The following is a 13,628-nucleotide window of genomic DNA, read 5'->3' on the forward strand; positions in this document are numbered from 1 at the left end:
CAGTGTCTGTAACAAATACTGGTTTTAAACAGTGTCTGTCACAAACACTGGTTTTAAACAGTGTCTGTAACAAATACTGGTTTTAAACAGTGTCTGTCACAAACACTGGTTTTAAACAGTGTCTGTAACAAATACTGGTTTTTAACAGTGTCTGTCACTACCACTCGTTTTAAACAGTGTCTGTCACTAACACTGGTTTTTAGCAGTGTCTGTCACTACCACTGGTTTTAATTAGTGTCTGTCACAACCACTGCTTTAAACAGTGTCTGTAACAAATACTGGTTTTAAACAGTGTCTGTAACAAATACTGGTTTTAAACAGTGTCTGTCACAAACACTGGTTTTAAACAGTGTCTGTCACTAACACTGGTTTTTAGCAGTGTCTGTCACTAACACTGGTTTTTAGCAGTGTCTATCACTACCACTGGTTTTAAGCAGTGTCTGTCACAACCACTGCTTTAAAAAGTGTCTGTAACAAATACTGTTTTTAAACAGTGTCTGTCACTACTACTGGTTTTAAGCAGTGTCTGTCTCCACCACCACTTTTCAACAGTATCTGTCACAAACACTGATTTTAAACAGTGTCTGTCACAAACACTGGTTTTTAGCAGTGTCTGTCACAAACACTGGTTTTTAGCAGTGTCTGTCACAAACACTGGTTTTTAGCAGTGTCTGTCACAGCCACTGGTTTTATACAGTGTCTGTCACAAACACTGGTTTCAAACAGTGTCTGTAACAAATACTGGTTTTAAACAGTGTCTGTCACAAACACCAGTTTTTAGCAGTGTCTGTCACTACCACTGGTTTTGAGCAGTGTCTGTCACAACCATTGCTTTAAACAGTGTCCGTCACGACCACTGGTTTTAAACAGTGTCTGTAACAAATACTGGTTTTAAACAGTGTATGTCACAAATACTGGTTTTTAGCAGTGTCTGTCACAAACACTGGTTTTTAGCAGTGTCTGTCCTCTGTCACAGCCACTGGTTTTATACAGTGTCTGTCACTGTCACAAACACTGGTTTTAAACAGTGTCTGTAACAAATACTGGTTTTTAACAGTGTCTGTCACTACCACTCGTTTTAAACAGTGTCTGTCACTAACACTGGTTTTAAGCAGTGTCTGTCACAACCACTGCTTTAAACAGTGTCTGTAACAAATACTGTTTTTAAACAGTGTCTGTCACTACTACTGGTTTTAAGCAGTGTCTGTCTCCACCACCACTTTTCAACAGTATCTGTCACAAACACTGCTTTTAAACAGTGTCTGTCACAAACACTGGTTTTTAGCAGTGTCTGTCACAAACACTGGTTTTATACAGTGTCTGTCACAAACACTGGTTTTAAACAGTGTCTGTAACAAATACTGGTTAAAAACAGTGTCTGTCACAAACACTGGTTTTAAACAGTGTCTGTAACAAATACTGGTTTTTAACAGTGTCTGTCACTACCACTTGTTTTAAACAGTGTCTGTCACTAACACTGGTTTTTAGCAGTGTCTGTCACTACCACTGGTTTTAAGCAGTGTCTGTCTCCACCACCACTTTTCAACAGTATCTGTCACAAACACTGGTTTTAAACAGTGTCTGTCACTAACACTGGTTTTTAGCAGTGTCTGTCACTAACACAGGTTTTTAGCAGTGTCTGTCACTACCACTGGTTTTAAGCAGTGTCTGTCACAACCACTGCTTTAAACAGTGTCTGTAACAAATACTGTTTTTAAACAGTGTCTGTCACTACTACTGGTTTTAAGCAGTGTCTGTCTCCACCACCACTTTTCAACAGTGTCTGTCACAACCACTAGTTTTGAACAGTGCCTGTCACTACCACTGGTTTTAAACAGTGTCTGTCACAAACACCAGTTTTTAGCAGTGTCTGTCACTACCACTGGTTTTGAGCAGTGTCTGTCACAACCATTGCTTTAAACAGTGTCCGTCACGACCACTGGTTTTAAACAGTGTCTGTAACAAATACTGGTTTTAAACAGTGTATGTCACAAATACTGGTTTTTAGCAGTGTCTGTCACAAACACTGGTTTTTAGCAGTGTCTGTCCTCTGTCACAGCCACTGGTTTTATACAGTGTCTGTCACTGTCACAAACACTGGTTTTAAACAGTGTCTGTAACAAATACTGGTTTTTAACAGTGTCTGTCACTACCACTCGTTTTAAACAGTGTCTGTCACTAACACTGGTTTTAAGCAGTGTCTGTCACAACCACTGCTTTAAACAGTGTCTGTAACAAATACTGTTTTTAAACAGTGTCTGTCACTACTACTGGTTTTAAGCAGTGTCTGTCTCCACCACCACTTTTCAACAGTATCTGTCACAAACACTGATTTTAAACAGTGTCTGTCACAAACACTGGTTTTTAGCAGTGTCTGTCACAAACACTGGTTTTATACAGTGTCTGTCACAAACACTGGTTTTAAACAGTGTCTGTAACAAATACTGGTTAAAAACAGTGTCTGTCACAAACACTGGTTTTAAGCAGTGTCTGTAACAAATACTGGTTTTTAACAGTGTCTGTCACTACCACTCGTTTTAAACAGTGTCTGTCACTAACACTGGTTTTTAGCAGTGTCTGTCACTACCACTGGTTTTAAGCAGTGTCTGTCTCCACCACCACTTTTCAACAGTATCTGTCACAAACACTGATTTTAAACAGTGTCTCTCACAAACACTGGTTTTCAGCAGTGTCTGTCACAAACACTGGTTTTCAGCAGTGTCTGTCACAGCCACTGGTTTTATACAGTGTCTGTCACAAACACTGGTTTTAAACAGTGTCTGTAACAAATACTGGTTTTAAGCAGTGTATGTCACAAATACTGGTTTTTAGCAGTGTCTTGTCACAAACACTGGTTTTTAGCAATGACTGTCACAGCCACTGGTTTTATACAGTGTCTGTCACAAACACTGGTTTTAAACAGTGTCTGTAACAAATACTGGTTTTAAACAGTGTATGTCACAAATACTGGTTTTTAGCAGTGTCTGTCACAAACACTGGTTTTTAGCAGTGTCTGTCCTCTGTCACAGCCACTGGTTTTATACAGTGTCTGTCACTGTCACAAACACTGGTTTTAAACAGTGTCTGTAACAAATACTGGTTTTTAACAGTGTCTGTCACTACCACTCGTTTTAAACAGTGTCTGTCACTAACACTGGTTTTAAGCAGTGTCTGTCACAACCACTGCTTTAAACAGTGTCTGTAACAAATACTGTTTTTAAACAGTGTCTGTCACTACTACTGGTTTTAAGCAGTGTCTGTCTCCACCACCACTTTTCAACAGTATCTGTCACAAACACTGATTTTAAACAGTGTCTGTCACAAACACTGGTTTTTAGCAGTGTCTGTCACAAACACTGGTTTTATACAGTGTCTGTCACAAACACTGGTTTTAAACAGTGTCTGTCACAAACACTGGTTAAAAACAGTGTCTGTCACAAACACTGGTTTTAAACAGTGTCTGTAACAAATACTGGTTTTTAACAGTGTCTGTCACTACCACTCGTTTTAAACAGTGTCTGTCACTAACACTGGTTTTTAGCAGTGTCTGTCACTACCACTGGTTTTAAGCAGTGTCTGTCTCCACCACCACTTTTCAACAGTATCTGTCACAAACACTGATTTTAAACAGTGTCTGTCACAAACACTGGTTTTCAGCAGTGTCTGTCACAAACACTGGTTTTCAGCAGTGTCTGTTACAGCCACTGGTTTTATACAGTGTCTGTCACAAACACTGGTTTTAAACAGTGTCTGTAACAAATACTGGTTTTAAGCAGTGTATGTCACAAATACTGGTTTTTAGCAGTGTCTTGTCACAAACACTGGTTTTTAGCAATGACTGTCACAGCCACTGGTTTTATACAGTGTCTGTCACAAACACTGGTTTTAAACAGTGTCTGTAACAAATACTGGTTTTAAACAGTGTCTGTCACAAACACTGGTTTTAAACAGTGTCTGTAACAAATACTGGTTTTAAACAGTGTCTGTCACAAACACTGGTTTTAAACAGTGTCTGTAACAAATACTGGTTTTTAACAGTGTCTGTCACTACCACTCGTTTTAAACAGTGTCTGTCACTAACACTGGTTTTTAGCAGTGTCTGTCACTACCACTGGTTTTAATTAGTGTCTGTCACAACCACTGCTTTAAACAGTGTCTGTAACAAATACTGGTTTTAAACAGTGTCTGTAACAAATACTGGTTTTAAACAGTGTCTGTCACAAACACTGGTTTTAAACAGTGTCTGTCACTAACACTGGTTTTTAGCAGTGTCTGTCACTAACACTGGTTTTTAGCAGTGTCTATCACTACCACTGGTTTTAAGCAGTGTCTGTCACAACCACTGCTTTAAAAAGTGTCTGTAACAAATACTGTTTTTAAACAGTGTCTGTCACTACTACTGGTTTTAAGCAGTGTCTGTCTCCACCACCACTTTTCAACAGTATCTGTCACAAACACTGATTTTAAACAGTGTCTGTCACAAACACTGGTTTTTAGCAGTGTCTGTCACAAACACTGGTTTTTAGCAGTGTCTGTCACAAACACTGGTTTTTAGCAGTGTCTGTCACAGCCACTGGTTTTATACAGTGTCTGTCACAAACACTGGTTTCAAACAGTGTCTGTAACAAATACTGGTTTTAAACAGTGTCTGTCACAAACACCAGTTTTTAGCAGTGTCTGTCACTACCACTGGTTTTGAGCAGTGTCTGTCACAACCATTGCTTTAAACAGTGTCCGTCACGACCACTGGTTTTAAACAGTGTCTGTAACAAATACTGGTTTTAAACAGTGTATGTCACAAATACTGGTTTTTAGCAGTGTCTGTCACAAACACTGGTTTTTAGCAGTGTCTGTCCTCTGTCACAGCCACTGGTTTTATACAGTGTCTGTCACTGTCACAAACACTGGTTTTAAACAGTGTCTGTAACAAATACTGGTTTTTAACAGTGTCTGTCACTACCACTCGTTTTAAACAGTGTCTGTCACTAACACTGGTTTTAAGCAGTGTCTGTCACAACCACTGCTTTAAACAGTGTCTGTAACAAATACTGTTTTTAAACAGTGTCTGTCACTACTACTGGTTTTAAGCAGTGTCTGTCTCCACCACCACTTTTCAACAGTATCTGTCACAAACACTGCTTTTAAACAGTGTCTGTCACAAACACTGGTTTTTAGCAGTGTCTGTCACAAACACTGGTTTTATACAGTGTCTGTCACAAACACTGGTTTTAAACAGTGTCTGTAACAAATACTGGTTAAAAACAGTGTCTGTCACAAACACTGGTTTTAAACAGTGTCTGTAACAAATACTGGTTTTTAACAGTGTCTGTCACTACCACTTGTTTTAAACAGTGTCTGTCACTAACACTGGTTTTTAGCAGTGTCTGTCACTACCACTGGTTTTAAGCAGTGTCTGTCTCCACCACCACTTTTCAACAGTATCTGTCACAAACACTGGTTTTAAACAGTGTCTGTCACTAACACTGGTTTTTAGCAGTGTCTGTCACTAACACAGGTTTTTAGCAGTGTCTGTCACTACCACTGGTTTTAAGCAGTGTCTGTCACAACCACTGCTTTAAACAGTGTCTGTAACAAATACTGTTTTTAAACAGTGTCTGTCACTACTACTGGTTTTAAGCAGTGTCTGTCTCCACCACCACTTTTCAACAGTGTCTGTCACAACCACTAGTTTTGAACAGTGCCTGTCACTACCACTGGTTTTAAACAGTGTCTGTCACAAACACCAGTTTTTAGCAGTGTCTGTCACTACCACTGGTTTTGAGCAGTGTCTGTCACAACCATTGCTTTAAACAGTGTCCGTCACGACCACTGGTTTTAAACAGTGTCTGTAACAAATACTGGTTTTAAACAGTGTATGTCACAAATACTGGTTTTTAGCAGTGTCTGTCACAAACACTGGTTTTTAGCAGTGTCTGTCCTCTGTCACAGCCACTGGTTTTATACAGTGTCTGTCACTGTCACAAACACTGGTTTTAAACAGTGTCTGTAACAAATACTGGTTTTTAACAGTGTCTGTCACTACCACTCGTTTTAAACAGTGTCTGTCACTAACACTGGTTTTAAGCAGTGTCTGTCACAACCACTGCTTTAAACAGTGTCTGTAACAAATACTGTTTTTAAACAGTGTCTGTCACTACTACTGGTTTTAAGCAGTGTCTGTCTCCACCACCACTTTTCAACAGTATCTGTCACAAACACTGATTTTAAACAGTGTCTGTCACAAACACTGGTTTTTAGCAGTGTCTGTCACAAACACTGGTTTTATACAGTGTCTGTCACAAACACTGGTTTTAAACAGTGTCTGTAACAAATACTGGTTAAAAACAGTGTCTGTCACAAACACTGGTTTTAAACAGTGTCTGTAACAAATACTGGTTTTTAACAGTGTCTGTCACTACCACTCGTTTTAAACAGTGTCTGTCACTAACACTGGTTTTTAGCAGTGTCTGTCACTACCACTGGTTTTAAGCAGTGTCTGTCTCCACCACCACTTTTCAACAGTATCTGTCACAAACACTGATTTTAAACAGTGTCTGTCACAAACACTGGTTTTCAGCAGTGTCTGTCACAAACACTGGTTTTCAGCAGTGTCTGTCACAGCCACTGGTTTTATACAGTGTCTGTCACAAACACTGGTTTTAAACAGTGTCTGTAACAAATACTGGTTTTAAGCAGTGTATGTCACAAATACTGGTTTTTAGCAGTGTCTTGTCACAAACACTGGTTTTTAGCAATGACTGTCACAGCCACTGGTTTTATACAGTGTCTGTCACAAACACTGGTTTTAAACAGTGTCTGTAACAAATACTGGTTTTAAACAGTGTCTGTCACAAACACTGGTTTTAAACAGTGTCTGTAACAAATACTGGTTTTAAACAGTGTCTGTCACAAACACTGGTTTTAAACAGTGTCTGTAACAAATACTGGTTTTTAACAGTGTCTGTCACTACCACTCGTTTTAAACAGTGTCTGTCACTAACACTGGTTTTTAGCAGTGTCTGTCACTACCACTGGTTTTAATTAGTGTCTGTCACAACCACTGCTTTAAACAGTGTCTGTAACAAATACTGGTTTTAAACAGTGTCTGTAACAAATACTGGTTTTAAACAGTGTCTGTCACAAACACTGGTTTTAAACAGTGTCTGTCACTAACACTGGTTTTTAGCAGTGTCTGTCACTAACACTGGTTTTTAGCAGTGTCTATCACTACCACTGGTTTTAAGCAGTGTCTGTCACAACCACTGCTTTAAAAAGTGTCTGTAACAAATACTGTTTTTAAACAGTGTCTGTCACTACTACTGGTTTTAAGCAGTGTCTGTCTCCACCACCACTTTTCAACAGTATCTGTCACAAACACTGATTTTAAACAGTGTCTGTCACAAACACTGGTTTTTAGCAGTGTCTGTCACAAACACTGGTTTTTAGCAGTGTCTGTCACAAACACTGGTTTTTAGCAGTGTCTGTCACAGCCACTGGTTTTATACAGTGTCTGTCACAAACACTGGTTTCAAACAGTGTCTGTAACAAATACTGGTTTTAAACAGTGTATGTCACAAATACTGGTTTTTAGCAGTGTCTGTCACAAACACTGGTTTTTAGCAGTGTCTGTCACAGCCACTGGTTTTATACAGTGTCTGTCACAAACACTGGTTTTAAACAGTGTCTGTCACAAACACTGGTTTTAAACAGTGCCCTGTTGACAATTTTTCTAGCATTATGCTAGCAATGCTGGCATATCATTAGCATCAGTCGCATTCCACTGGTGTTATGCTAGCATGAGGTGAGCTAGCACACATGTGCTAGCATGATGCTAGCATCTTGCTGGCACAATACCATTCTGGGATAGCATTTTACTGGCATTACATCCGGGCATCACACTAGCACACACATGCTAGCATTTTACTCGCATTTTGCTAGCACTATTTCACTTTTAGATAGCATTTTACTCGCATCAGTATGCTAGGTTCATGCTAGCATACAAATGTTAGCATTTTTCTGGCATAAGTATGCTAGGTTCATGCTAGCACACACATGCTAGCATTTTACTCGCATTTTGCTAGCAATATTTCACTTTTAGATAGCATTTTACTCGCATCAGTATGCTAGGTTCATGCTAGCATTCAAATGTTAGCATTTTATTCGCATCCGAATGCTAGGTTCATGCTGGCACATACACCCTAGCGTCTCACTCGCATTTCGCTGGCAATATTTCACCTTTAGATAGCATTTCACTCGCATCTACATGCTAGCATCACACTAGCACACACATGCTGGCATTTTACTCGCATTTACATGCTAGCATCACACTAGCACACACATGCTAGCATTTTACTCGCATTTTGCTGGCATAATTTCACTTTTAGATAGCATTTTATTCGTATTAATATGCTAGGTTTATGCTAGCATTCAAATGTTAGCATCATAGCATCTGTCCCACATAAGTGCGCTAGGTTCATGCTAGCACACATGCCCTAGCATTTTATTCACATTCTGCTGACACTATTTCACCTTTTTCTGCAATTTCAAGTACTTGCCACAATGAACAATGATTTTGCTGTCTTTTTCATAATTCACTTTTTAAGTGAGTCGTTTTTTTATAAAGAAACAAAAGAATATTTTTGATGTTGAAATTTTCACATACCTACTGGTAATATGGAAAACTTTGTTGTTTTTTTTTTATTTTGTAGATTTTTGACATTTTTCTAGACCAAAAAAGTCTGAAAAAAGTCCAAATGACTGACATTTGTAAAAATGGTGGATGAAAATTGTTTTTCTTGTTTGTTTTTTTCTTTAATTTCATTTTTTCAAGTACCCCATATTACCTGCAACTTTTCGGTGAATTTTCAATAGTGTTAAAAAAAATACATCAAAAAATCATTTAAAAAAAAAACTTGTTTATTGTGTGTGACATGTGTTAAGTAAATACTAAAAAAAAATACATTTTTCCTTTTGAAATTCATTTTTTTGTAATTTTTACTAGTACGACCATATTACCAGCAACTTCTTGAAATGATCAATTTTTCAATTTTTTTTTTCAAAAAATCATTAAAAATAGTAAAAATAATTTTTTGTTGACACAGTTTTTTCCATGGGTATACTTAAATGTTTGAACTTTTTTATGTTGCCGAAATTTTCATTTTTTGTCGATTCCTCTATATATCTACATTTAAAATTGGTTTTATTTTATGTATCACACATTACCTGCATTTTTCCCATCCCAACACTAGCGTGATGCTAGCGCTTTGCTAGCATTGCCTTGTCTTGTGGTATACTTTACTTCTCTTAGATGAAGTATGTAGTCAACTTGCATATAAGCTAAAATGGTTTCTTATGTGGTTAAAAGTAAGAAGTGCATTGTTCAGTGCACACAGCTGACTCTAGCATCTCAAGCTAGAGTGTTGCTAGCACCATGCTAGCATAGCAGGTCTATGACCAATTTTTGATACTAATCAGTAGGGCACATCTGGGACCTCCTTCTCCACTTTTGCTAGCACACTATGCTAACGCAAAGGTACCAGTATTTTGCTAGCATGTATGTGAACATTATTCTTAGTTTCAAAATGAGACATATCCTATCATCTTAGTTTCAAAAACACACATATCCAGGATATGTCTGTTTTTGAAACTAAGACAATTTGCACATGTCTGTGTTTGAAACTAAGGCGCAACTTTGATCGCGTTTTTTGACCTTTTACGTACTTACTATATTGAAAATAACAGACCTCGGCAATGAAAAGAGCGTTAAAAATCCTATAAGAATCTATATCTAACTCGATTTTTGTAGAAGTGGCGTTTGTCTAACTTTGTAACCAACCTCCTCATCTAAAGGCGTTAAAAAATCATGATTTTTGTCAAAAGCCATTCAAAAGGTCACAAAACTTGTCAAAAATCATAACATTATAACAGTCACAATTAAGTGAATCATTCATGAAGGAATTGATTAATTTTTAGAAGGAATCATTCGCGAACGAATTGATCAATTCTTCAATTCAATTCATTTGCGAATGTTTCACCAAAAATTATTCAATTCGTTCGTGAATGATCCACTAAAAATCAAGTAAATGAATCGATTCGTTCGCGAACGAGTCACTTATACGAATCAATTCGTTCGCGAATGATTCACTAAAAATTATTGAATTTGTTCGTGAATGATTCACCAAAAATCGAGTAAATGAATCGGTTTGTTCACGAACGAGTCACTTCTTTATACGAATCAATTCGGGAAAATGTTCCATTTTTGTAGGTATCGCGGTTATCGAGTAATCCACTGCTGAAATGGATGACATTTTAGGTTCACTGAAAACTTTGACACCCCCTGGCTGCCTTTAAAAATGGGCTAGAGGGCTGCGATTTGCGCCATTGGTCATCCCTTCGGAAGGTCTTTCCACAGGAAAAATTTCAAAAAAATCCTTGGTCCAATTGACGTGGAATGACCACCCTGTATTGTGCCAAACTTGGGAATAAGGTTATGGTTATTTTTTGCCAGATTTGTCCAAGTCAAAAAGTGCCCGTCTTGGAAATGTTGTCAAAAAGAGTAGATTTTTTTGGGGAAGAGGGGGGGGGGTGACTGCCAAAAAGTGTCAATTTTGGGAAAAATAATCAAGAAGCGGACCATTGTCAAAAAGTATCCATTTTTAGTAAAATTGTCAAGAAACGTCAATTTTTGCCAACATTGTAAAAAATCCCGTTCTTGCCATAGCCCAAAAAATTTTACTGCAACGGCCAAAATTGGGATTCCAAACTTATCCGATAAATTTTCCAATTTTTCGAGGCATTTGTGAACTTTTTAAATAATATTTGGCCGCGCTCGGTTTTTTGATTTTTGTTTATGTACTCGCTAAAATTTCGTCTTTTTTTCCATTCCTTTTCAATTCGTTGGTTTGTCAATGTACTTTTTCTTATAATTTTTTTTATGTACGCGAATTCGCGAAATTCATATAATATCTATTTGTTTCATGTACTTTTCATGTTTTCTTTATAAATGATTTTGTTTAATGACGATTTTTACTTTTCATATCGTCATGTTGGTTACATAAATGGGGGCCCGTCCGGGATAGAAACGAAACGGTTCGTTATTTCATTTTACATAGTTATTTTGTTTTTAACTGTTTTTAAAAAAAAATGTTCGATCAAAAAAGTCATTTGGTTGAAATTCTAAACCAAGATCCAAACATCTGTATATCGTCTACGTATCTACGACTACGTTTTCTCCGCGGAGTTTGAATATGCTGAGAGTGCGTCGACCTTGATGTTACGTCACTACCTCCGATTTCTGTCACATGAGTCTGCATAATTTGCCAAATTCGTTCGATTTTCTGCAATTATTGATGTCGTTTTTTCTCAGCCTGAACCACCAGCACTTGTGTCAATTGATTGGTAATAATACTTCGCTGTTTTCGTTTATTTTGTTCAGCTCATCACCACTCACGTCATCACATCATAGTTCTCGTTTGGTACTCAAGTATACGTGGTATTTATATTTTGAAAAAAATATGTTTTTGTAATTTTTATTTATTTGCGATGTTTTATTTGATAAATCGTCGATTTATTTTCACATACTTATAACCCACGATATTACGTAATCAATTACCTTACCTATCTTATGCTATATTTTTTTTTGAAAATTGATTGATCAAAGAAAGACATGGAGGAATTCTCAAATAATCCCAAGTTGTTCAATTGTCTCCTTACATTAACTAAAACTCTGGTTAGACTCCATAATCACCTAGATTTATTAGAAGGTAAAAAGACGTCTTTTTCGTCTGGTTTATTATCTCAAAATAATGAAAAAAATTATGGTGAGTCTTTCTCTCAATGTTTACATCAAATACCCGTGTCAAATTTCATAGAAACATTTAAAGGTAATGTTAATTTGTCCTCGAATAATGCAACCGATAATTATGATTCTACAAGCTCAATTCAAATTTATGAACAGAGTTATGGAAATTATCTCAATTTCAGTGATACAAAAAGATGTCTTTCCGAAAATAAGGAAATTATTGATTTTATTGAGCCAAAAATTGTACCTGTTTCTCAAGTTTACGAACAAACTTATGGAAATTATCTTGATTTAAGCCATGTAGGTCCGAGATTTTCTAATTTTCACAAAAAACCAGATCACGTAATTATCGATATGTCTTTTATGGATGATTTTTGTGAGGCAAAAGTTTCGAGCAAATCTTTGGAACTTGTGAACGAAAATACAAATAATTTCCAACTTGAAATTTTGAACTCAGACAAAAATCACGCACGTGATTTCACTCATAATTCTTTGAAAACTGAATTTAAAATCATTGATGATTTTCCCAAAGCAGAAAACTCAAATAATTTTTGTCCTGATTTTTCACCAGAGTTTGAAACTCGTGAGATCAAAATATCTGAAAAGGCTCATTCAGTTGAGAATTTTTCGGAGATTGAAAATATTAACATAGTTGAGGTATCTGAACCCTCAATTTTATCTCAAGTTTGTTGTGATTCGGAAAACTATGTTTTCAGTCCAAGTTCTTCTGAGTTTGATTTGTTAAAACTAGAAAATGAAATATTTTTTGAGCCAATCATGTTTGAGTCGTCTTCAAATAGTGTTACTAGACCACAAACTTCAAACTTGATAAATTTAGGATCGCAAATTCCAAAAGTTCATGATAAACTAGTTTTAGATGTAACTATAAGTGAGAACTCTCACGAATCCAACGTGTCTGAAGATCTTGAAGTTGAAATCAAACTTATAAATCCTTTTTTCAAACTTGTCAATAATTTTGATACAAAATTTATAATCATCAGTATAACAAAACGTCATTTAAAAATGATTTTTGATAAAACCGATCTCTCTTATTTTACTGCATTTTCTCATGCAGGGGGCAAGTCTGTATCTTTTGTAAAACCTTTGCAGGATGATAATTTTTGTGGATATAATAAAATGTTTGATGATCAATCGATTTTGAAATTTATTTTGATTTCCCTGAAACGCAAAAGGAAAAAATGTTTTTTAGATCTTTATGGTTCGCTTTCCTCTGAAAATTTATTCGCTCAAACTGCTCGAAGTTATTGATTTTTCTGATCAATTAATTTTTATTCTCGAAATGAAAATGATTAATTTTTTCTAATTTAGTGGCATTTCTATGCACATCTTTCTGATCCAATTTTCTAACTTTCCTGTTTTTCTTCCTAGTTTTTCCTATTAATCTTTTTGTTTTTCCTTTGTTTTCCTTTCCTACTCTCTGGAATGGGGTGAGGGACTTTTGTCCAAGCCTTATCATTCCAGAGAAGGTGGCAGACCATGGTGTAGGCTCGCTGTTTTCCATCTATGCGAGTCTCACGTTGGTGTCACTCTCTTTTCCCTTTCCTTTTTCCAATTTTCCTCGTAATGTCTTTGTTTCTGTTGTTTTTTCTCTTTACTTTATCTTATCTATTATGCAGTTTTGTCAAATGTTTATCCCGTTTTCGTTTTCATAATATTGTTTTATATTTTTTCTGTATTCATAATTTGTGTAATTCAAATGTGATTTAATGATTAATTAATTTTTTATTGTTATTGTTATTTCACAATTTTGTTATTTTCATCTATGGCCAATTCAATTTTCTCTAAGCTTGCTTTGAGAAATTTGAAT

General features: G+C 36.4%; 1 long non-coding RNA gene across 1 annotated transcript in view; it reads right to left on the reverse strand.

Moving 5' to 3' along the window:
- The window catches only part of LOC135849375 (uncharacterized), a 498,164-nt gene that overhangs the window by 134,413 nt on the left and 350,123 nt on the right, over positions 1–13,628 (reverse strand). The window lies entirely within an intron of this gene.

This window comes from Planococcus citri, chromosome 5 (genome assembly GCF_950023065.1).
Source record: "Planococcus citri chromosome 5, ihPlaCitr1.1, whole genome shotgun sequence".
Lineage (NCBI taxonomy): Eukaryota > Metazoa > Arthropoda > Insecta > Hemiptera > Pseudococcidae > Planococcus > Planococcus citri.